This window comes from Bubalus bubalis, chromosome 14 (genome assembly GCF_019923935.1).
Source record: "Bubalus bubalis isolate 160015118507 breed Murrah chromosome 14, NDDB_SH_1, whole genome shotgun sequence".
Lineage (NCBI taxonomy): Eukaryota > Metazoa > Chordata > Mammalia > Artiodactyla > Bovidae > Bubalus > Bubalus bubalis.
Genome location: NC_059170.1, coordinates 45,574,285 through 45,598,595, shown reverse-complemented (window position 1 = coordinate 45,598,595; position 24,311 = coordinate 45,574,285). Strand labels below are relative to the sequence as shown.

General features: G+C 43.4%; 1 non-coding gene across 1 annotated transcript; it reads right to left on the bottom strand.

Moving 5' to 3' along the window:
• Nucleotides 1-3,682: 3,682 nt before the first annotated feature.
• LOC112578942 lies at nucleotides 3,683-3,812 on the bottom strand. The gene has a single exon (XR_003103383.1). It is a non-coding gene; the product is annotated as a small nucleolar RNA SNORA3/SNORA45 family (small nucleolar RNA).
• Nucleotides 3,813-24,311: the final 20,499 nt, after the last annotated feature.

Here is a 24,311-nt window from a genome sequence, read left to right as displayed (position 1 = left end):
TATCAAATCATTGCATTGTATACCTAAAACAGATTTAATGTTATATGTCAATTATATCACAATTAAAACACTAGGCAAAGCAGGAAAATGATCAATACAAAAGTCACCAGAATGTTGTTCACTTGGAAAGAAGACCAGGTGTAAAATTGTTGCTGTTGTTCAGTGGCTCATTCGTGTCTCTTGACCACTCTTTACAACTCTTTATGACCCCATGGACTGCAGCACATCAGGCTTCCCTGTCCTTCACCATCTCCTGGAGTTTGCTCAAACTCATGTCCATTGAGTCAATGATGCCACCCAACCATCTAATCCTCTGTCACCTGCTTCTCCTCCTGCCCTCTGTCTTTCCCAGCATCAAGGTCTTTTCCAATGAGTTCTTTACATCAGGTGGCCAAAGAATTGGAGCTTCAGCTTCAGCATCAGTCTTTCCAAAGAATATTCAGGATTGATTTCCTTTAGGATTGACTGGTTTGATCTCCTTGCAGTCCAAGGGACTCTCAAGAATCTCTCCAACACCACAGTTTGAAAGCATCAATTCTTGGGCCCTCAGGCTTCTCTACGGTCCAACTCTCACATCCATGCATGACTACTGGAAAAACCATAGCTTTGACTAGACAGACCTTTGTCAGCAAAGTGATGTCTCTGCTTTTTAATACAGTGTCTAGATTTGTCATAGCTATTCCTCCAAGGAACAAGGGTCTTTTATTCGCATGGCTGCAGTCACTGTTCTCACTAATTGTGGAGCCCAAGAAAATAAAGTCTGTCACTGTTTCCATTTTTTCCCCCATCCATTTGCCATGAAGTAGTGGGACTGAATGCCATGATCTTAGTTTTTTGGATGTTGAGTTTTAAGCCAGCCTCCTTCATCTTCATCAAGAGGTCTTTAGTTCCTCTTCATTTTCTCCCATAAGGGTGGTGTCATCAGTATATCTGAACTTATTGATATTTCTCCCAGTGATCTTCATTCCAGCTTGTGTTTCATCCAGCCCAGCATTTCATATGATGTACTCTGCATCTCAGTTAAATAAGCAGTGACAGTATACAGCCTTGATGTACTCCTTTCCCAATTTGGAACCAGTCCATTGTTACATGTCTGGTTCTATCTGTTGCTTCTTAACCTGCATACATTTCCAGGAGGCAGGTGTAAAACTAGGCAGGGATAAGCAGGGGGTGCCCAGGTGGTTCAGTCCATAAGGAATCTGTCTGCCATGCAGGAGACCTGGATTTGATCCCTGAGTTGGGAAGATCCCCTGGAGGAGGGTATGGCAACCCACTCTAGTATTCTGGCCTGGAGAATCCCATGGACAGAGGAGCCTGGTGGGCTACAGTCCAAGGGGTAGCAAAGAGTTGGACACCACTGAGCAACTAAGCACAGCACACAAACAGGGGTAGGGGTGGGGGTTCCAAAGTCCTGGCAATATTGTATTACTCAACCTGGAAAACGAGAATAATTGTTGTTGTTGTTATTTAATCACGTATTCACATTAAAAACTGTCTTGTCACTGTAATATATTTGACAATATTCTTTAAAATTTAACAAACCAAATCGGCTGATGTAGTGCACATCTTTACTTTTGGGTAATCTCCCTGTAAGAGTCACAAGGGAGCCAGGAGATTCCTTTCTCAGACTCCTCTGCTGCTGGGTGCAAGCCTGTGACCCGGGATCTACCCCTGGGGTTTAGGGTCCTGGAGGCGGGTCCTGAACTCAACGAGGTTGGATCCCGGCCACCCGGACGGCCGCGGCAGAGCCCCCAGTGGAGACGCTAGGAACTGCAGTCTGAACATCCTTTAGCTCGCTGCTCCCTTCCTAGACAGATTCTAGGGACTCCTGGAGATTTCGTGAGCTCCCTAACATCTTTAATAAATTATTTTCCTGATTAAACAAGGTAGAGTGCAGTCTGTTGCCATCTTGGGTCATCTATGCTGCAACTGGGGTTGTCTCCAGGACTTCATTAGGCTGTCTTCCAATCAAGGACATTACCCTCCGACGACTGTAATTCAAAATAAAAACAATAAACCACAAAATAGGTATCCTTTTTTAAAATCTCTCCTTTATAGAATAATTTGCAAGATTCTGGTTAAACTCCTGGATGCGAAATCTCTCTCTTTCTTCTCTCAGCCCCTTCCTGGTGCCCTAAATAGACACCTAGTATGCCTCTAGTCCCATACTATCCCAAATGAGAGCTACCAGCTGGTCACATGTAGCTGCTGAGCACCTGAAAGGTGGTTGGTCTGAACTCAGATGTGCTTTAAGTGTAACACACTGGACTTTGAAGACACTATGAAAAAAAGACTTCAAAATATTTCATTACTACTTTTGTATATCATTTTATATGTTGAAATGATTATACTTTGAATGCGTGCATGCTAAGTCTCTTCAGTCGTGTTCAGCCCACCAGGCTCCTCTGTCCATAAGATTTTCCAGGCAAGAATACTGGAGTGGATTGCCATGCCCTCCTCCAGGTAATCCCTATCCAGGGATCGAACCCATGTCTCTTACATCTGCATTGGTAGGCAGGTTCTTTACCACTAAAGCCACTTGGGAAGCCCAATAGTTTGAATATATTGGGTTAAATGAAATATTAAGATAGAGTTCAAGGGTTTTGGTTTTGTTTTTTGCTTTTTAATGTGGCTACCAGAAAATTTAACACTACTCTGTTATTTGAGTTATAATTTTATCTGACAGTTCTGGTCTAGACTATTGATGACCAGCAAGGGGAGCCTGTGCAGTTCTGGAAGGCTGTTCTTTGCCATCCTCACATTTTCTGGTCAGCACTGTGATTTTGTGGGGGGGGGGGGGTATGTTGACAGGGAGGTCACATTGAAGGCCAAGGACTTCACTTTGTACCATGGCTCTGCCATTGACATGCTCCAGGGACATGCAAAGTCATTTAAATTCTCTGAGCCACAGCATCTTTATCCATAACGAGGGATGATAACGTGTCTCTTACCTACTTCACACAGTTACTGAGAATCAAATGGACCATATTTGTGAATGTGAGTGTTGGAAGCATTTCCTATTGTTTAAATACCAATGACCAATGTTAATCGAATTGCCTTCTCTAATCTAGACACTGGGTCACCTGCACTAGCCACGTTGTTTCACCAAACAACCATCTGTGGGAGAGAAAAACTTTTTGTACCCATTTCACAAGTGAGAAAACAAAAGTTTTAAAAGGTTAAGGACCACTGCTCTTAGGAAAGCACCAGCTGCCAAGAGCATCCACCCTGTGCTCAGCAGAAATGGGCAGTGTGTCCGTCAGGGACCCCAGCTGGCCTGAGATGTGCCATGGGGGGACTCTCCCTTCGCCTGAGGATTACTCAGTCTGTAAACACACTAAAAGTCTTCCAAGAACAAGATCTCAGTGTCTCTTCCACACTAATGAGCTCTCCATGCTCCTGGGTGCACCTGTGTCTGGGGCAGGGACACCTCTACCTGTGGAGGCCACCTGGTGTTTCCACCTGCCCTCCGGCATCCATTTCCCCCATCTTCTAGTAACTGAACATGCAGTTCTGGGTGGGCTGACTTTACCCCCTGGGGCAGGTGGGCACTTAACCTGGCTAATTAGACCCTTTGACTTGGCTACTGTGATTGCTTCCGGGGCAGAGATCCAAACTGAACCAGCACTGGGGAGGAGCTGTTGCCAGGACACTCTTTTTTTTTTTTTTTTTTTTTTCTGATGCATGTCACTAACCTGGTGACTGACTATGCCATAAGGGCCACAGCCAGTGAATAAGGTCAGCAGTTACTCTTCGAGGACTCTAGCACACTAAGGCAACAGTGGATACCCAAGCGTGACTCTAGCCTCGACCAGGACACTCTTTCCCTGGAGGGTGAGGGAGGATGTGACACAAGCCCAGGGCAGGCAACCAGCAGCTGCCCGAGAATGCTGGCAACACAGAGGAAGGCGATGCCAAGAGATGGAGAGAGCCAGCCTGAGTCCTCAGGACAGTTCTGGATCCAGCCCAGCTTGAAGCAAGTCTACCCCTGGGACTCCTGAATAAATTCTCTCTCTCTCTTGCTCAAGCCAGTGGGAGTGGTGCTTTGTCATTTTCTACCAAGAGTTTCACCTAAATACCTAATAAAAATGACGCTTGTTTGCTTCTCTGCTCTCCAGTGAGTCATAGAAAAGATAGTGTATCCCTTACCCATGAACCACAACCTGGGTCTCCAAAGCCCAGCAGGACACAATGATTGTTTTTTTTTTTTTTTAATTATTTGTTTATTTGACTTAGCTGGGTCTTAGTTGTGGCACATAGGATCTTCAGTTGAGGTATGTGGAATCTAGTTCCCTAACCAGGAATCGAACTCAGGGCCCCTGTGTTGGGAGAGAGGAGACTTAGACACTAGACCACCAGGGAAGTCTCTGCAATGACTTTTTAACTTACTCCTATGAGACAGAAGGTGTGGTTCTATAAATTAAGTATGAACATATGAATCAACTAATTTCCATCTTTTAGGCACATAAACATGTAAATATAAATAGATAAGCTGCTATGAACATTTCTGCAAAAGCTTTGTATGGATATATGCTTTTATTTCTCCCGGGTAAATACCTAGAAATGGCAATACCTAGCAAGTGATGATCCCATGCTTGCTCCACATGCTTGTCTTGTGTGTATTTGCCAATTTCAGCCCTTCTAATAGGAGGAGTGGTATTTTATTGTAGTTTTAATGTACATTTCCCTAGTTGCCTGAGCTTTTTTTGCCACCAGGTTAAAATGTGTCTATGAGTATATACATATGTCAGTACGTTAGTCGCTCAGTCATGTCTGACTCTTTGTGACCCCATGAACTGTGGCCTGCCAGGCTCTTCTGTCCATGGGATCCTCCAGGCAAGAATACTGGGGTGGGTTGCCATTTCCTTCTCCAGGGGATCTTCCCGACCCAGGGATGGAATCCAGGTCTCCCGCATTGCAAGCAAACTCTTTACCATCTGAGCCACCAGGGGAGACTTAATAAATTATGTTTCATTATGGTTAAGTGTCTTTTCAGATATTTTGACTATCTGTGGGTGTTGTTTGCTTATTATGGACTAGTGAGAATTCTCTGAATATGAAAAGTCCTCTATCAGATATATATATTTTTCGTAGTCTGGTGCTTGTCTTTCCATCCCCTTAGCTCTGTCTTTGGAGAAGGCAATGGCACCCCACTCCAGTACTCTTGCCTGGAAAATCCCATGGATGGAGGAGCCTGGTGGGTTGCAGTCCATGGGGTTGCGAAGAGTCGGACACGACTGAGCGTCTTCACTTTCACTTTTCACTTTAATGCATTGGAGAAGGAAATGGCAACCCACTCCAGGGTTCTTGCCTGGAGAATCCCAGGGACGGGGGAGCCTGGTGGGCTGCCGTCAGCGGGGTCGCACAGAGTTGGACACGACTGAAGCAACTTAGCAGCAGCAGCAGCAGCTCTGTCTTTGAAGAGCAGTTTTTAATTTTGATGTAGTCCAGTTTATCCATTGTTCTTTTTGAATCATAGTATTATATGTATCTAAGAAAAATTTCTTAGATTTTGAGATTTTTCTTAAAATTTTAGAAATATTTTCTCCCAGAAATTTCTTCTAGAAATTTTGTAGTTTAACGGCCTTGAATTTAGGTCTATGATCTGTTTTGAGTTAATTTTTGTGTATGGTACAAGATGTGGATTGAAGTTCAAGCTTTTGGATATGAATATACAATTGTTCTGGTACCATTTGTTGAAAGGACTATTGTGTCTCAACTGAATCACCTTTGTACCTTTGTTGAAAATCGGTCGTCTGTATACATGTGGGTCAATCGCTGGACCCTATTCTATTCTGTTGATATATTTGTGTATTTTAATGCCACACTGTCTTTATTACTGTGGCTTCATAAATCTTGGAATCAAGTTCTGTAAATCATTCAATTTTGTTCTTCTTTTTCATAGCTATTTTGACTCTTCTAGGTCCTTTTCATTTGCATATGAATTTTGGAATCAGCTTGTCAATGTCTACAATAAAGCTTGTTGGAAATGTAAGAGATATATATATATAAAGCTTGGCAGTGAGTTGATTATCATTATGAGTTACTGATCTAATCACCAGAAGAGACTTACAGATATGTATGAATCCAGATTCACACACTCAGGTATGGGGACCAAGTCACAAGATTTTATCTTCTTTAACCTGACTCCACGCTTCCATCCCAATGGTGAGTTTGCCATGGAGCCACCTTCTCCACCTCCCCATCTCCTCACTGCTTCTGGATCATGGGCCTCGGCCTCCCTCCTCAGCCTGAGCAACCTCCCTGCCCTCCATCCATCCACACCCCCCACCCCAACTCATGAGTTTAGGTTTTCTTTATAGACTGCAAGAGAGATGCCCTCAAAAACCCTTGATTTTCAACCCAAACCTCCCTGAAGACTAGAAAGCATGAAGGAACATCTACCTGGTTGGTACGAACGGAAGAAAAATTACTGTTTAGACAGAATACAAATTAATATCTCAGTAATTTTCCTACCACAAGGCTTCCCAGTAATGAACTCACCATTGTTGTTTGTCAACCAGGCAAGGCTCTGTGGTTGTTTGGGGTATATTTACTGCTCTCTGGTAAATATTAACATGGAATGCCCCAGGTGAGAAGGTGGTTCTCTTTTTAATTGAGACCCTTCTGACTAGGTCCAGGAGAAAATCTCAGCTTGGTGCTAATCAGTCTTCAACACCTTTCTAATACTGGCTAGATTCCCTTTAAGTAGCAAGCCAACCTCAGGCTTTGATCTTCTGTCAGGCATGCCAGAGTCGGACACGACTGAAGTGACTTAGCAGTAGCAGTAGCAGCAGGCATGCCAGTGGTAAATAGTTAAACTTTAACAACTTCATTCTGTTGGGCTATGCGCTCAGATGCTCAGTCGTGCCTGACTCTTTGCAACCCCACAGCCTGAAGCCCACCAGGCTTCTCTGTCTATGGGATTTAGACAAGAATACGGGAGTGTCATTTCCTCCTCCAGGGGATCTTTCCAACTCAGGGATCAGAGCTGTGTCTCTTGTCTCCTGCATTGGTTGGCGGATTCTTTAACACTAGCGCCACATACTGTGACCTATATTTTCACCACTGAGTAAAGAAAGTGATACTGGCTTTCTCTTTCTAGTAGTGATATGAAATGTCCTATTTATTGATTTATCTATTTTTGTATTCTATTAGATGATGTGATTTTATTTATTTAATTTTTGAAATTGAAGTATAGTTGATTTATAATATCATATTAATGTCAGATGTACAACATGATGATTCAGTAATTTCACAGATAATATTCCATTATAAATTATTCCAAGAGAATGGCTATAATTCCCTGTGCTATACATATAAGTGAGATCGTATAGTGTTTGTCTTTGTCTGACTTATTTCACTTAGCATAATACCCTTCATGTGAATTCACATTGTTGCAAATGGCAGAATTTCATTTTTTATGGCTGAGTTAAAATTTCCTTTTTATTTATTTATTTTTCTTTTTTGACCATGCCAGGTTGCATGTGGGATCTTAGTTCCCTGACCAGGGATTGAACCCTTGCCCCCTGCAGTGGAAGCATGGAATCTTAACCAGTAGATCACTAGGTAAGTCCCTGTATGTAGAATTTTAAATTCTTTTAGATTTCCTCTCGGTCTCTTCCCCCTGCCCCTTGCAATTAATTTGTTGAAGAAGCCAAGTTGTGTGTCTGGTGGGATGCCCCACAATTCTGAAGTGCTGATTCCATCCGCCTTCCCCTGCTTGGCCCCCACACTAACGTGTTCTGCAAGGGGGTTGCCGGATCTAGAAGCTCAATCAGACTCAGAATGGGTTTTTTTGGCAAGAATGCATCAATTGCTGTTGAGTTCTTCCATCAAGCGATGTAAAATATCTTGTCCCTCGTTTGTGTGGTTTAGTGCCATTGATATGTATTACCTATGTCCATATTTCTCTAGGGATTCATATTAATAGACTGTGGATGCTCTAATTCTATCTTCCCTTCTTTTATTTTTTTTTTTCATTTTCTTTGGATTTATGCCCAGGGGTGGAATTGCTGGATTTTATGGTAGCTCTATTTTTAGTTTTTTGAGGAATCTCCATACTGTCTCCATAGCAGCTGCACCAATTTGCATTCTTACCAACAGTGCACAAGGGGCCCCTTTTTGCACATTCTCATCTTCATTTGTTATTTGTAGACTTTTCAATGATAATTATTCTGACAGGTGCAAGGAGATATCTTCCTGTGGCTGTGATTTGCATATTTTTTCTTTTGGCTCATGGGATTAGTTGCTCCATAGCACGTGCAGTCTTCCTGGACCAGGGATCGAATCTGTGTCTCCTGCATTGGAAGGCAGATTCTTTACCATTGATCCACCAGGGAAGCCCTATCATTTCTTCTTTATTAGCTGGAGTGTTCTATAAAGAGATGCTTCTTGTCAACAATTTACCTTTGAGATACAATTTACAGATAAAGTTAGATGAATGCCTATTCTAGAAGGGTCATCTTAACAGTGGGGACACATTTGAGGGTCCTCTTGTCTTCAATGCTCTTGTTCAGTGTTCTGCACCAGACATTCTATAGTCCTGCCTGGTAACCCCTCCATCCCCAATACCCTCAATTCTCTGATCCTTTCTTCCTTTGCTGCACACATCTGAAAAAAATCCCATGCTGAAAGGCTTGTACCACCTGCCTTCCTCTGGGCCTGACCCTGAGCTGGGGAGCCTTACTGAAGAAAAATGATCAACCAGGGCCAGCTGGTTTCACAAACCTGGAGCCCACTCTGTTTCTCCACTGAGGCACAAAATGTGCCTAGTGAGTCTACAGAAATAAATGTCTACTCTTATTTACGTTAAAGACAAATGGTCTCATTTGGCTAGTGGCTACCATATTGACAGCACAGATTATAGAACATTTTTCTGATTTCAGGGAAAAAGTTCTATTAGGCTCGTCTAGGAAACTGATTTTCCATTCCTCAAGATGATGAGTTCATACATTGTCTCCTTGCCTCAAAACTCCTCTATCATTTTCTCCACTCTGCTTTCATTCTTCTCTGAGAATACAGAGTGTAGAATCTTCCAGATAAACCCTCCCTTCTTTATTATTATTTATTTGGCTGCATCAGGACTTTAGTTGCAGCATATGGGATCTTCATTTAGGCTCAGGCTCGGTAGTTGCGGTGACAGGCTCACTTACTATACAGCATGTATGATCTTAGTTATCCGACCAGAGATCAAACCATGTCCCCTGCATTGCAAGGTGGATTCTTAACCACTGGATCACCAGGGAAGTCCTAACTCTTCATTCTTTATGGAATATACAGAAGCTCCCTGGTACAAGCTTCCTCAGTCTCCTGCCTCTAATCCACAAAATCTATGCACACTTGCTAGCATGGGGTTAATGCCCAGGTTTCACCAGAGGCCAAAGCACCCACGAGGCTTCAAATCCAGCCCCTTTTTCATCATCAAGGACTTTGCCCCTTCTGCGTGGTCCAGCTCCCTCACTCTATCAGTCACTCCCATCTGCAAGTTGGGAGTGCAAGTCACTCCCATCAACTTCATCTTCAATCTTTGAAAATCCTTCCTTTATCCCCCTGCTCCTCTCCCCTCCCCCACACCCCACCCCAGTTTTCTGATGCCTATTCAAGTCAAAAGCGTTCATTCTGCTAGCAGGTCTCGAACTGTGGTCCTCAGGGTAGTAGCATCAGCCTGACCTGGAAATTTGTTAGAAATGCAAACCCCAGGCACTGTCCTTGATTTCTGTGCCCAGGAGTCTGGGCTTTACCCAGATTCTGGTGATTCTGGTAAGCACTGGGGTTTGAGAAGCACATTACATGCTCTACAGTATGTACCTACATCACTTTCTGTTCTCTCTTCCTCCTTCAACTGAACTGTTGTTCTCAGCTTGCCCTCAGAGCTGGATGCTGGCTCCTTTCATCTTCCCTACCTTCATTCTTTCCCAAGCAGATCTCACCCATTTCTTATTGTTAAATTTCAATTCCTTCAAAGGTGCAAACCACACCTTCCTTAGAGTTTCAGATTCCCCTGGATCAATTACTTATTTGGTGTCTCCATTCTGAGTCTCTGTAAACCATCCCAGTAAGTCTGAAAAAGTCCTGAATGTTTCCTCGAAATCTCTCCTTCCCCCTGTCCCTGCCCCCAGACTTCCCCATCAGTAAGTAGCATTCATTCAGCAGCCCCAGAGAAAACCTAAAGTGAAAAGTAAAAGCCGCTCAGTTGTGTCTGACTCTGTGTGACCCCATGGACTGTACGTCCAAGGAATTCTCCCCAGGCCAGAATATTGGAGTGGGTAGCCATTCCCTTCTCCAGGAGATCTTCCCAACCCAGGAATCAAACCCAGGTCTCCTGCATGGTAAGGGGATTCTTTACCGTCTGAGCCACCAGAGAAGCCCCCAAAGGAAACCTAATAATCATCCCAATTCTTCCTTCCTCTCACTGCCTCTCCTCATCCTTCATTCCTCTTTGCTGTGAGACATATTGACAAGTCTGGAGACTAAGATGTGGACTCTCCATCCTCAAATGTGGGTTGCACAGTGACTGATTTTTTCAAAGAGGACAGTACAGAAAGGAAAACAAAAGTAATTTTGGTGGACAAACCCAGTAAATACTCTCTCAGCTAGATGATCAAGATGGACCTCAACCATGATTAGTCGTGTGTCTAATACGCACTCTTGATGAGACATGATGAAAATGGCACTTTGCCTCCCAAACACACACAACCCCAGCCTCTTCATGAGAAAAACCTCAGATAAGGTCTACAAACACTAAATGCTGGAGAGGATGTGGAGAAAAGGGAACCTTCTTATATTATTGGTAGGAATGTAAATTGATGCAGCCCCTATGGAGAATAGTATGGAGGTTCCTTTAAAAACTAAAAATAGAATTATCACATGACCCAGCACCCAGAAATTCCACTCCTGGGCATATATCTAGAGAAAACCAATTCTCTAGAGAAAACTCTAATTCAAAAAGATATGTGTACCCCAAAGTTCACAGCAGTGCTATTTACAATAGTTAGGACACAGAAGCAACCTAAATGTTCATCAACAGACGAATGGATAAGAAAGATGTGGTATACACACACTCACACACACACACACACACAAACAGTATACTACTTAGCCATAAGAAACAATGTTTATTTCCTGCCACTAAGTAAACCCATTTTCCACCTGTTCTGTAGGTCATTATAGTTTAAACTACTAGACATTTAGTTATATTAGTGATTTTGTTTATATTATGTAAAATATAATATATAATAATAGGAAAAAGAAAGAATGAAATAATGTAACTTGCAGCAACATGGATAGATGGATGGATCTAGAGATTATCATACTAACTGAAATAAGTCAGAGAAAGACAGATACTATATGATTTCACTTATATGTAAAATCTAAAATATGATACAAATGAACTTATTAACAAAATAGAAACAGACTCACACGTATAGAAAACAAACTTGTGGGACTTTCCTGGTGGTACAATGGATAAGACTGCCTGCCAATGTGGAAGACATGGGTTCGATCCCTGGTCTGGGAAGATTCCGCCTGCTTCAGAGCAACTAAGCCCGTGAGTCACAACTACTGAAGCCCAGGTGCTGCAACTACTGAAGCTCGTACCCCTAGCGCCTGTGCTCCACAGCAAGAGAAGTCACCAAGATCAGAAGCCTGTGCACTGCAACTAGAGGAAGCCTGTGCAGCAACGAATACCCAGCACAGCCAAAATAAATAAATAAATATTTTTAAAAAGCCTATAATCTAATGGACAAGATAAACCAGCAAACCAACAATCACAGTAGAGTGGAAAATGTATGCATGCATGCAGGTCTTCAGAAGAGAGGCCCAAATATTATTCATATTTGTAACCCCGCCCCCCCATCCAGTTCAGAGCCTGGATGAGGCCCTCTATAAACACTAGTTTAACTGAAGACTTACTGAATGTCAAGCATGGGTAAATTTCTTTAAAATCACTTCCTATGGAGAGAAATGGCTAGATGGATATTGTGAACTTCCTATGGAGAGAAATAGCTAGATGGATGTTGTGAAAAGTTTAATGAAATTAACTTAATTATTGATTAATAAGGGCTTCCCTGTGGCTTAGCTGGTAAAGAATCTGCCAACAATGCAGGAGACCTGGGTTCGATCCCTGGGTTGGGAAGATTCCTTGGTGAAGGAAAAGGCTACCCACGCCAGTATTCTGGCCTGGAGAATTCCATGGACTGTACAGTCCATGGGGTCACATTAATAAATTTTTGCTTAATTAATAGCCAAATTAATTAATCATTATTAACTACTGATAAAATTTTGGGAGCAAAGATCCACGTGCCTCATGGCCAAAAAGCTAAAACATAAGCAGAAGCAATATTATAACAAATTCAGTACTTTAAAAATAGTTCACAGCAACAACCAAAAAAAAAAGATTTGCACTTTTACTTGTATAATACCCCAGTGTTTTAAAATGCTTAAGATTTTAAAGTTATTTTAATCTGATTTGTGTACTAGTTGGTGGTGTACAAGGAGCTAAGGTTCACTCTCCACTGTTGCTTTCTTGGGAGCAGGCTTCTTGTCTGAGTCTGACAAGCACAGGACACTGTGTTAGGTTCCAGGGACACCAAGCAAAGACGTGGTCTCTCCCTAGACAAAATATTTGCTGTTGCTCACAAAGGGGAGCATGTGTTTGGAATCCACCAAATTCAGGATTACGTTTTGTCCTGCTTGGTGAAAATACAGCTGCATGAGAAGAAAAGTGACCATTTTCCTCAAGAGCAAAAAGGTTTTTCAAAGGACATATAATTCTGTCCTGGCATCAGAAGGTGATTAGACCTTCCACATTGCAGACCACTCCTGAAGAGCGACCTTGCCATGGACAGTGAAGAGCACAGATCAGAATGCATGCTGGAATGCCCGTGGAGCAGGGCTCTGTGTGCCATTTAGCTTCTGATAGACTTCCTGGCGACATCTCGTTTTTTCTTCTGTCCCCCATGTTGGTTTGATTTATGCACTCTTTGCCTGATGTCTTCATGTTCCTCACAGAAAGTTCCCAAATAAGAATGTTAGTCTGTCCCTTGTAAGAAAAATACTAAACCTTAACTCATTTTTTTGAGGGGGTTATTTATGTACGCTAGGTTTGAATGTACTCTTGCCTGGAAAATCCCATGGGCGGAGGAGCCTGGTAGGCTGCAGTCCTTGGGGTCGCTAAGAGTTGGACACGACTGAGCGACTTCACTTTCACTTTTCACTTTCATACATTGGAGAAGGAAATGGCAACCCACTCCAGTATTCTTGCCTGGAGAATCCCAGGGATGGGGGAGCCTGGTGGGCTGCCGTCTATGGGGTCGCACAGAGTCGGACACAACTGAAGTGACTTAGCAGCAGCAGCAGGTTTGAATGACATTCTGATGTGATTGTTGTACTTCTCTTTCGCCAAGTTCCCAAATGCTATCAACTTATCCTTAAAATGCAAACAAGCAAAAACCATTCCAAACAGAAAGAAACTGAGACAACTATATATGTTTTTAATGATCTTAAAAGTACATGGTTACGAACTTGGTTACTACTGGAAAAGGATCAGTGTTGCATACATTTTCCTGATATTAACTCATTTATTCTGCAAAGATCTGTTCATCTTCTTTTGCACTCTAGCTCACTTTTACTGACCATGTGGGAAGTGCAGTAATAGGTAAAGTGCTGTCAGAGACAAACAAGATACAGCTTTTGCCTCCAGGAGTTAAAATATGACAGGAATGAAGAGATCTTCTGGTGTGGCAGATTAAATAATAATAATACAAGAATTAAATAAACTACATCTGACTATATAAGAATTTTTTAAAATTTCTACAAAGATATCAAGATAGGAAAAATGACATTATTAGACGTGAGGTGATTAAAATCTATTTCAATGGGTACATTTTGCTGCCTTTTTTGCTAACAATGAGGGAAAATATTTGTATTTGTTTCCATATACTTAAACTCTGGAAAGATTCATGCAAAATGAAGACAGAAGTTATCCTAAGGCAGAAGGGAAGATCTGGACAAATGGGGAAAGTGTTCACTGCTTACCATATGCAAGTGTAAATTACAGAGTTTGAAGACTAGGTACAAAAACAAAATGTGAAATATCTCATTGATAAATTTTTATATTGATTACATGTTGGAAGGATAGTTCAGATATATTGGGTCAAATAAAATATATAAAAGTTCATTTCCCCTGTTTATCTTTTCATTTATGTTTTTCTTTTCTTGTTTTTGATATGGTACAAGAAAATATAAGATGACGCCTGTGGCTCATGTCCTATCTTCTGGATGGCACTACTGGACAAAAGAGAGACCTTTGAACACTCAGTGAAGATTTTCCAGCTTCCTTCCTTCCCATGTCTTGGTCATTCAGCTCTTCCTTCAGCTATCTGAAAACCTCACAATACTTCATAGATTCATGTGTAAACTAGCTGAAGTCCATATCTATTTCTTGCCACAAAATTAAATCGCAGGATGTTGCAAGAATTCAGAAAAAGATTAAATCACCTTGAGTTCTACTCAAGTAGAGAGGGGAAACCATGAATTTAACATGTGGCCTGAACACATGTGTTTATCTCCACTCATCCCAGAGTTCACTAAAATAACCACATACAGATTTAAAAAGCCATACAAACCCTTTTAGGGCACAGAGGACAGAAGAAGTGACCACAAGCAGAAAAGAGACATCAGCACTGTTTTTAAAGATGGGAAGTAGACAGACAAGCGCAAGCAGGAATAGACTTGGTAGATCAAACTCGTCTCAAATGCTGCACTGGGGATAGGGTGGTGGATAAAAGCAAGGGGCTTTAAAAAAGAAGCTTTTTTTTTTTTTTTTTTTTTGCATCAGAATACTGGAAAAGCTACTCTGGTGGCTCAACAGTAAAGAAGTCACCTGCAATGCAGGAGACATGGGTTAGATCCCTGGGTCGGGAAGATCCCCTGGAGAAGGAAATGGCAACCACTTCAGTATTCTTGCCTGGGAAATCCACGTGTCTCTACCCTCAGCTCCTTCCCATCCTGCTCATTTGTTGCATGGTCAGGGAGGCTCACTCTGATCATCATATTTTTATTGTAATCTGACTTCCTCTCCCTACTGGCACTCCTAACCCTCCTATCCTGCTCTGCTGTTCTTATCACTTTCTAACACACAAGACAAGTGATGTATTTATATTTATTCACTTTATCTGTTTTCTTCATGAGGATACTTTAAGGCAAGTCTTTTGTGTGTGTGTGTGTATATATATATATATATATATATCTCCCAAGTACCTAAAACAGTATCTGGTACATGTTAGGCAACAAATAAGCATTTGTTGAATGTATGAACAAATGAAGAATGGAGACAAGGCTGAATGAGAAATCACCAGAGAATTCTTATTTATGGAATCAATCCATCAATGAGGCTGGAGACAATGAGGGGCTGAGCAATGTCAATCCTGGTTGGTTGAGGTGAGATAAAGGCTAAAAATAATTAACTAACTATGAACTTTATGTCATGAGTGGAATTCCTGACAAGGAATTCCAATTCCTGGAAATCCTATATTATGTCTTGATGATTCATCCATACATTTCTCTGACAAATAGTACCACAAAGAACTCACTTCATTCAAAGAGGAATAATAAAAATTAAAACAATAATAATAAAAGATGAAATATTAAATTTATAAATTTATTCACAAGAAAAAAAACTGAGGAAAATAACAGGAAAAAAAAAATAAGATGGATGAAGACCTCTCCCTGGAAAAATGTTACCCAAGAGCACATGAGAATCTGACCATACATATTGTCATGACTCCTAAAACTCAATGAACAAATCTGCTGTATAAAATAAGAACATAAATTAGAGCTACAAGAGATTAAGGAAAGTGTAAAGAGACAACAAAAAGAAGAAGGAAGTGGTATCAGTAAAATTGTGACCCTTGAAGCCTTGCTTTAGGAATTTTACTTTTTTATTTCAAGAATCTTGCTCACCATATAAATATTGAGAAAACAACTAGAAGCTGTCTGAGTCAACATTGTAGGAGCTCCAGAAAACAAGCAAAGGTTAACAGCAACCAAGCAAACACCCATTCAAGAAGAGGTCATCTTCTGCACTTTGCTGGTGGTCCAGTGGTTAGGATTCCATGCTCTCATTCCTAAGGGCCTGGGTTCAATCCTTAGTCAAAGAACTAACATCCCAGAAGCCTCACAGTGTGGCCAAAAAAAAAAAAAGGAAAAGTAAAAAATTGTACATGTATTTATGAGTCCATATTGATATAAATAAATGATTGAATAATTTCCTGAGAGGGAGAAAAGAGACACACCTCCAGTGTAGAATTATATAGTTCCTCCATTGAATTCTCATTGATCCATTTCCATTGATCAATTCCAGCACTAGAGGGAAGACTGTGTTGGACCTACTGAGAGAAAGTCAATTTTCTCCTTCCTTCAAGGACACCTTCCTTCAGGGACAGTTTGGACAATGGATGGCTGAAATGAGAAGCTGAGCTCAAGGAAGATGGGACCCTATTGCTTAACTATCTGCTAGGGCCCACACAGGGCCATACGTGAGGCAGGGCCCTACATTTGCTTTTTAAACAGTCCTACTGGTGCCATCTGGGGTCCCACGTGGTGCGATGTTTCCAAGCCATTTGGTGCTGAGATTGGAACATGTACATAAAAGATGATCACTGGCGCCACTTCAGCGATGCCCTCCACCTTCTTCCTAAACAAACGGTGGCCTCTCTGCCTCCTCTTTATTCCTCATCCCTGCCTCACATGACCTTCAAGTTCACTATGCCTCCACCCTCACCTGCGCGCTCCTGCCAACCATTTATTCCACCTTGAACCTATGCTTGCCTATGAACACCTCCCACTAGATAAGAGTAGATGATTAGTATTACCAGCGACTTGGAAACCCACAACAGCTTCGAGGACCTGGCCCCGATTCAAACCTGCAGGACAGAAGCCACATTACACTCAGGGGTGAAGGCATTTTTTCAAATCCCACCCTTGCACGAGTGCATGTGGAGCCAGTACTGATGACCATAGTGTTCAAACATGGGGAGGGGGCTGTACTTCCTCCACTTCGTTTCCATTTCTTGGTTCTTCTCCAAGCTGCTGATCTCCAGCTGCACTTGTTTTTGACTTTGTGGCTCAGCTGGTAAAGAAACCGCCTGCAATGTGGGAGACCTGGGTTCGATCCCTGGGTTGGGGAGATCCCCTGGAGGAGGGAAAGGCTACCCACTCCAATATTCTGACCTGGAGAATTCCATGGACATACAGTCCATAGGGTCGCAAAGAGTCAGAGATGACAGAGCGACTTTCACTTTTACTTTGCAGGGACTGCAGGGAGGGGCAAAGGGTAGTTTGCTATTCTAAGCAGTTTGGAGCTTTATCCTAAGGAATGGGGGGCCATTGGGAGGTTTTTGAGAAGGTCAGATTCATATTTTTGTCTTAGATGGTATTTTCAATCTGATGGCAGTGTTTAGGTCTCCCAGTGGTCTTGCTTAGGAAGAAATATCACGCACCAGGGGCTTCCCAGGTGGCTCAGTGGTAAAGAATTCACTTGCTGATGCAAGAGACGCAGGAGACTTGGGTTTGATCCCTGGGTTGGGCAGATCCCCTGAAGAAGGAAATAGCAACCTATTCCAGCATTCTTGCCTGGGAAATCCCACGGATAGAGGAGCCTGGTAGGCTACAGTCCATGGAGTTGCAAGTCTTACATGACTTAGCTACTAAACAATAGCAAATATATATATATGTATGTGTGTGTGTGTGTGTACTTTTTCAAATTCTTTTCCACTACAAGATATTGAGTATAGTTCCCTGTGCTATATTGTATGTTCTTGTTCTTTACCTATATTATATAGTATATAGTAGCGTGTATATCAGAGAAGGCAATAGCACCCCACTCCAGTACTCTTGCCTGGAAAATCCCATGGACGGAGAAGCCTGGTAGGCTGCAGTCCATGGGGTGGCTAAGAGTCAGGCACAACTGAGTAACTTCACTTTCACTTTTCACTTTCATGAATTGGAGAAGGAAATGGCAACACACACCAGTGTTCTCACCTGGAGTATCCCAGGGATGGGGGAGCCTGGTGGGCTGCCGTCTGTGGGGTCGCACAGAGTCAGACACGACTGAAGTGACTTAGCAGCAGCAGCGTGTATATGTTAATGCCATACTCCTAATTTATTCCCCCATTCCTTTTGGAAACCACAAGTTTGTTTTCTATGTCTATGAGTCTATTTCTGTTTTGTAAATAAGTTCGTTTGTAACATTAAAAAATAATTCCACATATAAGTGAGATCATGTATTTGTGTTTATCTGACTTACTTCACTTAATAAGACCTCAATTCTTGATAGTCATCATGGAGAAAAAAACTTTCTTGGTGCAAGAAGCAATGATAAAATGTGAAGCCTTTTTTTTTTTTTTTCAGTTCATAATTTTATGTAAGAATTTTTTTTTTTTTTTTGTCTTGCCCCACAGCTTGTGGAACCTTAGTTTCCCAACCAGGGATTGAACCAGAGCCCTCAGCAGTAAAAGCATGAAGTCTTAATTGCTGGACTGCCAAGGATGTCCCTTATATAGGATTTTGTATAGCAGTAGGCCATGCATATAGATATGAGCACAAAATCTATTACCACTTGATTCATCTTCACGAATACCCAGTAGCAGCAAGATTAGGAAACAGGGGACTTCCCTGGTGGTCCAGTGGTTAAGATTCTGACCTCCCACTGCAGAGGGCCTGGGTTCGATCCTTGGCCAGGGAACTAGATCCCACATGTTGCAACCAAGATTTCGCATGCCACAACTAGGACCCGGCACAGCCAAATAAATAAATATTAAAGGGGGAAAAAAAAAGATTAGGAAACAGGATGATATCAGCATCCCAGAAGACCCATTCACACTCTGTTCTTTCAGGAAATACTCTCCCACTCTGCCCCCACCCCCAGTAAGGTAAGCACCTGAAGATTTCTGCAAGTGGGATATACGCAGATACACTTGCACATGTTTTGGGTGCACACACGTATGCAGTTCTGTGGGGCCTCCATCTGGGGTTGAAGGTTCTGGGTCACAGGATTCAAACTGGTTCAGCTCCAGTAGATTCAGCTGAAGTGGTTCCAAGAGACACTCCCACCCAGAGCACAGCGCGTTCCAACTATTCTACGTCTTTGCTAACGTGTGGTATTGTCAGTTAAAGCCATTATTTTTTTCACAATGATTCATAAATTTACGGCAGTCGAAATTGCCTGTCTTTAAAGGATCCAACAGCTCCTTTCTTCCATTAACAACCGGTAAGGTTGACATTTTTCTCTGACAACGTGACTGGATTTTGAATCCAGAGGAACTCAGCCAGCCACACCAAGAATTTTGAATCACGGTTGGGGCAAGTGCTGTGAGAATGCTCGCGCTGCCTCCAGCTGGGATGTTGCTGAAAGGCCCTTTGAGCTGCAAATGAACAGACTTCTCCCAAGGCTGTGAAGACAGGGATTCCCCCTCCCCTCAAGGCTGAGGGGGTCCCCATCTCACCACTCCTACGGGACCCCTGAAGACTCACTGGCCAGAGCATGACACGCATTACTGCCACAGGCCTGACTTGGTGCAGTCATGCTGCTAATTCGTCATCTCAACCAGCAAGTCCAGGGGGCAGCAGACATATTACTGTCCCCACGGTACAGAGGGGGAAACTGAGGCCCCCAGAGGTCAGGGACTGTTCCCAGTGAAGCCAGAAGCCCTTTGTCGTAGAGCTTCACTCACTAAGACCACTTTCTGAGAACAACATCCTGCCAGAGGATAGCAAGGCTCCCACAAAGGGAGGAATGGGATACTCGAAAACGGAACTTGAGGCCCATGTGAACAGGGCGTAGCTGTCAGAGGCCAAATGAGCATCCTGAGAGGCCAATGCTCTGACCGCAGAACCTACGGGGAATCCATTGCTTTCCTGTTCTCTTCTGTTTCTTTCTCTTTCTTCTCCCACCTGTGTGTCTAGCCTTAACTGCCTCCCTCTCTTTCCACTCCTCCCATTCTGTAAGTACCTGAAATACAGAATTGAAAGAGTCTACATATACACATTTTCCTTGTCGACTACCTCAAGTTAAAAGTTCTCTGTTAAATCAAGTGAAAATTCACTTTTAAACCAGTTGAGTTTAATCTTTTGTCTTTTGAAAACAAAACTAAAAACCAATTATGTTGCACTGTAACTTTCAGGCTGTGGACTCCGGGCAAGTTACCTTCCTCCTTTGTAAAATGGGCATAATAGCACCTATTGTGCAAATGAAATGAATTGATACATACAAACAGCTTTATTTTTTTGCCTTCTTTTAATAACTTTATTGAAATCATAATTCAGTTCAGTTCAGTAGCTTAGTCGTATCAGACTCTTTGCGACCCCATGAACCACAGCATGCCAGGCCTCCCTGTCCATCACCAACTCCCAGAGTCTACCCAAACCCATGTCCATTGAGTCGGTGATGCCATCCAACCATCTCATCTTCTGTCGTCCCCTTCTCCTCCTGCCCTCATTCTTTCCCAGCATCAGGGTCTTTTCAAATGAGTCAGCCCTTCGCATCAGGTGGCCAAAGTGTTGGAGTTTCAGCTTCTACATCAGTCCTTCCAATGAACACCCAGGACTAATCTCCTTTAAGATGGACTGGTTGCATCTCCTTGCAGTCCAGGGGACTCTCAAGAGTCTTCTCCAACACCACAGTTCAAAAGCATCAATTCTTCGGCACTCAGCTTTCTTTACAGTCCAACTCTCATATCCATACATGACTACTGGAAAAACAATAGCCTTGACTAGACGGACCTCTGTTGACAAAGTAATGTCTCTGTTTTTTAATATGCTGTCTAGGTTGGTCATAACTTTCCTTTCATAATTAGCATACCTTAAAATATATCCCCTCTTTTTTTTAATGGGGATGATTTTTTAGTATTTTTATTTATTTATTTGGCTGTGTTGGGTCTTAGTTGCAGATAAATAAATATATAAACAAACAGATAAGCCATTTCTGAATTTGACACTGTTAACTCATAAGGTATATTTTGTGAGGGGGAGACCACACCTTAAGGCTTGAGGGCTCTTAAGGAATTGGGACATGGAAGTGAAAGCACAGAGTCCTAACTCCCGAACGGCCAGTGAATCCCCGTGAGGGACTTTTGAAAAGCAGAATAACAATCCATTTCAAAAAGACAAGTTGAAAAATCAGTCATGGTAGAGTGAAAGACCATCTCACTCTGTTCAGTTCAGTTCAGTCGCTCAGTCGTGTCCGACTCTTTGCGACCCCATGAATCACAGCATGCCAAGCCTCCCAGTCCATCACCAACTCCCTGAGTTCACTCAAACTCACGTCCATAGAGTCAGTGATGCCATCCAGCCATCTTATCCTCTGTCGTCCCCTTCTCCTCCTGCCCCCAATCCCTCCCAGCATCAGAGTCTTTCCCAATGAGTCAACTCTTCGCATGAGGTGGCCAAAGTACTGGAGTTTCAGCTTTAGCATCATTCCTTCCAAAGACATCCCAGGGCTGATCTCCTTTAGAATGGACTGGTTGGATCTCCTTGCAGTCCAAGGGACTCTCAAGAGTCTTCTCCAACACCACAGTTCAAAAGCATCAATTTGTCGGCACTCAGCTTTCTTCGCAGTACAACTCTCACATCCATACATGACCACTGGAAAAACCATAGCCTTGACTAGACGGACCTTTGTTGCCAAAGTAATGTCTTTGCTTTTCAATATGCTATCTAGGTTGTTCAAAACTTTCCTTCCAAGGAGTAAGCGTCTTTTAATTTCATGGCTGCAGTCACCATCTGCAGTGATTTTGGAGCCAAGAAAAATGAAGTCTGACACTGTTTCCACTGTTTCCCCATCTATTTCCCATAAAGTGATGGGACTGGATGCCATGATCTTCGTTTTCTGAATGTTGAGCTTTAAGCCAACTTTTTCAATCTCTTTCACTTTCATCAAGAGGCTTTTTAGTTCCTCTTCACTTTCTGCCATAAGGGTGGTATCATCTGCATATCTGAGTTTATTGATATTTCTCCCGGCAATCTTGATTCCAGCTTGTGCTTCTTCCAGCCCAGTGTTTCTCATGATGTACTCTGCACAGAAGTTAAATAAGCAGGGTGACAATAAACAGCCTTGACGTACTCCTTTTGCTATTTGGAACCAGTCTGTTGTTCCATGTCCAGTTCTAACTGTTGCTTCCTGACTTGCATACAGGTTTCTCAAGAGGCAGGTCAGGTGGTCTGGTATTCCCATCTCTTTCAGAATTTTCCACAGTTTATTGTGATCCACACAGTCAAAGGCTTTGGCATAGTCAATAAAGCAGAAATAGATGTTTTTCTGGAATTCTCTTGCTTTTTCCATGATCTCACTCTGACATACATTCTAAAGACATGCAGCTTTATTGAAGGCTCACTGACTAAGAGGGAGAAAATACCTGGAGTCTACTGCAAGTAAAAAGTAGTCTAATATACCTTTTTTTTTTTTTTAGAGAAAAAGCCAATATGCCCTGAATTAAATTGCTTCTATCTCCAAGGTCAACACAGGGATCCTATTCTCCAAATCAATGGTACTTCCTCCTCTGCAGAGAAAAATGCTGCAGACGAAATATTTGGAAACATTATTTTCACTTTAAAAGTTATTTTTATCTCATTACATTTCTGGAGAGCAGCATTCACTTCAAGTAACTGACACTCTACACAACAGACCCTGGAATAGCAAAGCACTACAGAGAACAAGGTGGAAGAAACCTCAGGGTGGGACTCAGCCCAAATCAACAGTGTCCACAGCTGTTTGCACAGGAGGAAATCTGTCCTTTGGGAATTCCAGTGGGAAAAAATATTGTTGTTCAGTCGCTAAGTTGCGTCAGACTCTTTGCGATTCCATAGACAGTAGCATGCCAGACTTCCCTGTCCTTCACCATCTCCTGAAGTTTGCTCAAACTCATGTCCACTGGGTCGGTGATGCCATCCAACCATTTCTTGATTCTAACACCTCTCTTCCTTGGAAAGCCCATCGTCTGCGTGAGCTGGGCATAGTATCTTTTTCGGTGGGCTTCTCAGTTCTCCACTTCGCTCCATCATTTCTGACCCTAGTAACGCGGGTAACTGAACGCAGAAATCGGTATAGACGGGATGTCTCAAGGGCTACCTGGAGACAAGGTGACAGCGTCTTTCGTACCAGCAGAAGAGGAACCGCTGCCTGGAGAGCTTGCTCTGCAGCCAGAAGGTTTCCCGACGACGTCAAGAAAAACCAGACCCTGAATATTCATTGGAAGAATAAAAGTGAAATCGCTCAGTCCTGTCCGACTCTTTGCGACCCCATGGACGGTAGCCTACCAGGCTCCGCGGTCCATGGGATTTTCCAGGCAATACTGGAGTGGGCTGCCATTTCCTTCTCCAGGGGATCTTCCCAACCTAGGGATCGAGGCCGGGTCTCCTGCATTGCAGGCAGACGCTTTCCCGTCTGAGCCACTAGGGAAGGCATGATGCTAAAGCTTGCGAAGAACTGACTCATTTGAAAAGACCCTAATGCTGGGAAAGATTGAAGGCAGGAGAAGAAGGGAACGACAGAGGATGAGATGGTTGGATGGCATCACCGACTCAATGGACATCAGTGGACATCGGGAGTTGGTGATGGACAGGGAAGCCTGGCGTGCTGCAGTCCATGGGGTCGCAAAGACTCGGACACGACTGAGCGACTGAACTGAACTGAGTAACGCGGGCACCTGACCGCGGAAACCGGTGTAGACGGGATGTCCCAAGGGTTACCTGGCTACAAGGTAACAGCGTCTTTCGTACCAGCAGGAGAGGTACCGCTGCCTGGAGAGCTGGCTCTGCAGCCAGGTTTCCCGACGACGATGTCAAGAAAAACCAGACCCTGCCTCGCCCTCCCACCGCGTCAAGGTGGAAGCAGGTGGACTGCCACGTCTCACCAGAAAAACTCTCTCTCCTGGTGCCCTCCCCCGCCAAGGGGCAACGAGCGCCGCGTTTTGGGATGGTGGCGTGGCAGCGCCCCGCGCTCCGAAGGGACGCGCGAGGCGGAGGGTCCGCAAGGTACTCAAGCCCGGAATCCTGCCTCCCGACACTCCCGCAGCAGAGGACGGCAGATGAGAGGAGGGGGCTCAGGCCTCCAAACACCGTCTCGGGTGGTGATGCCGGGGCCAGCTCTGGGCGGGGGCTCTTGGAAGTTGTCCCTTCTCCAGCCCGCAGGGCAGGGAGATGATCTGGTCCTTCGGGTACCCGCCAGGCCCCGCCGGAAGTCACGCTCTGCGGCGGAGCAAGGACAGCGCTCGGCGCTCGACTCCCCGCGCCTGGCGGCGACCGGGCTCTGCGCT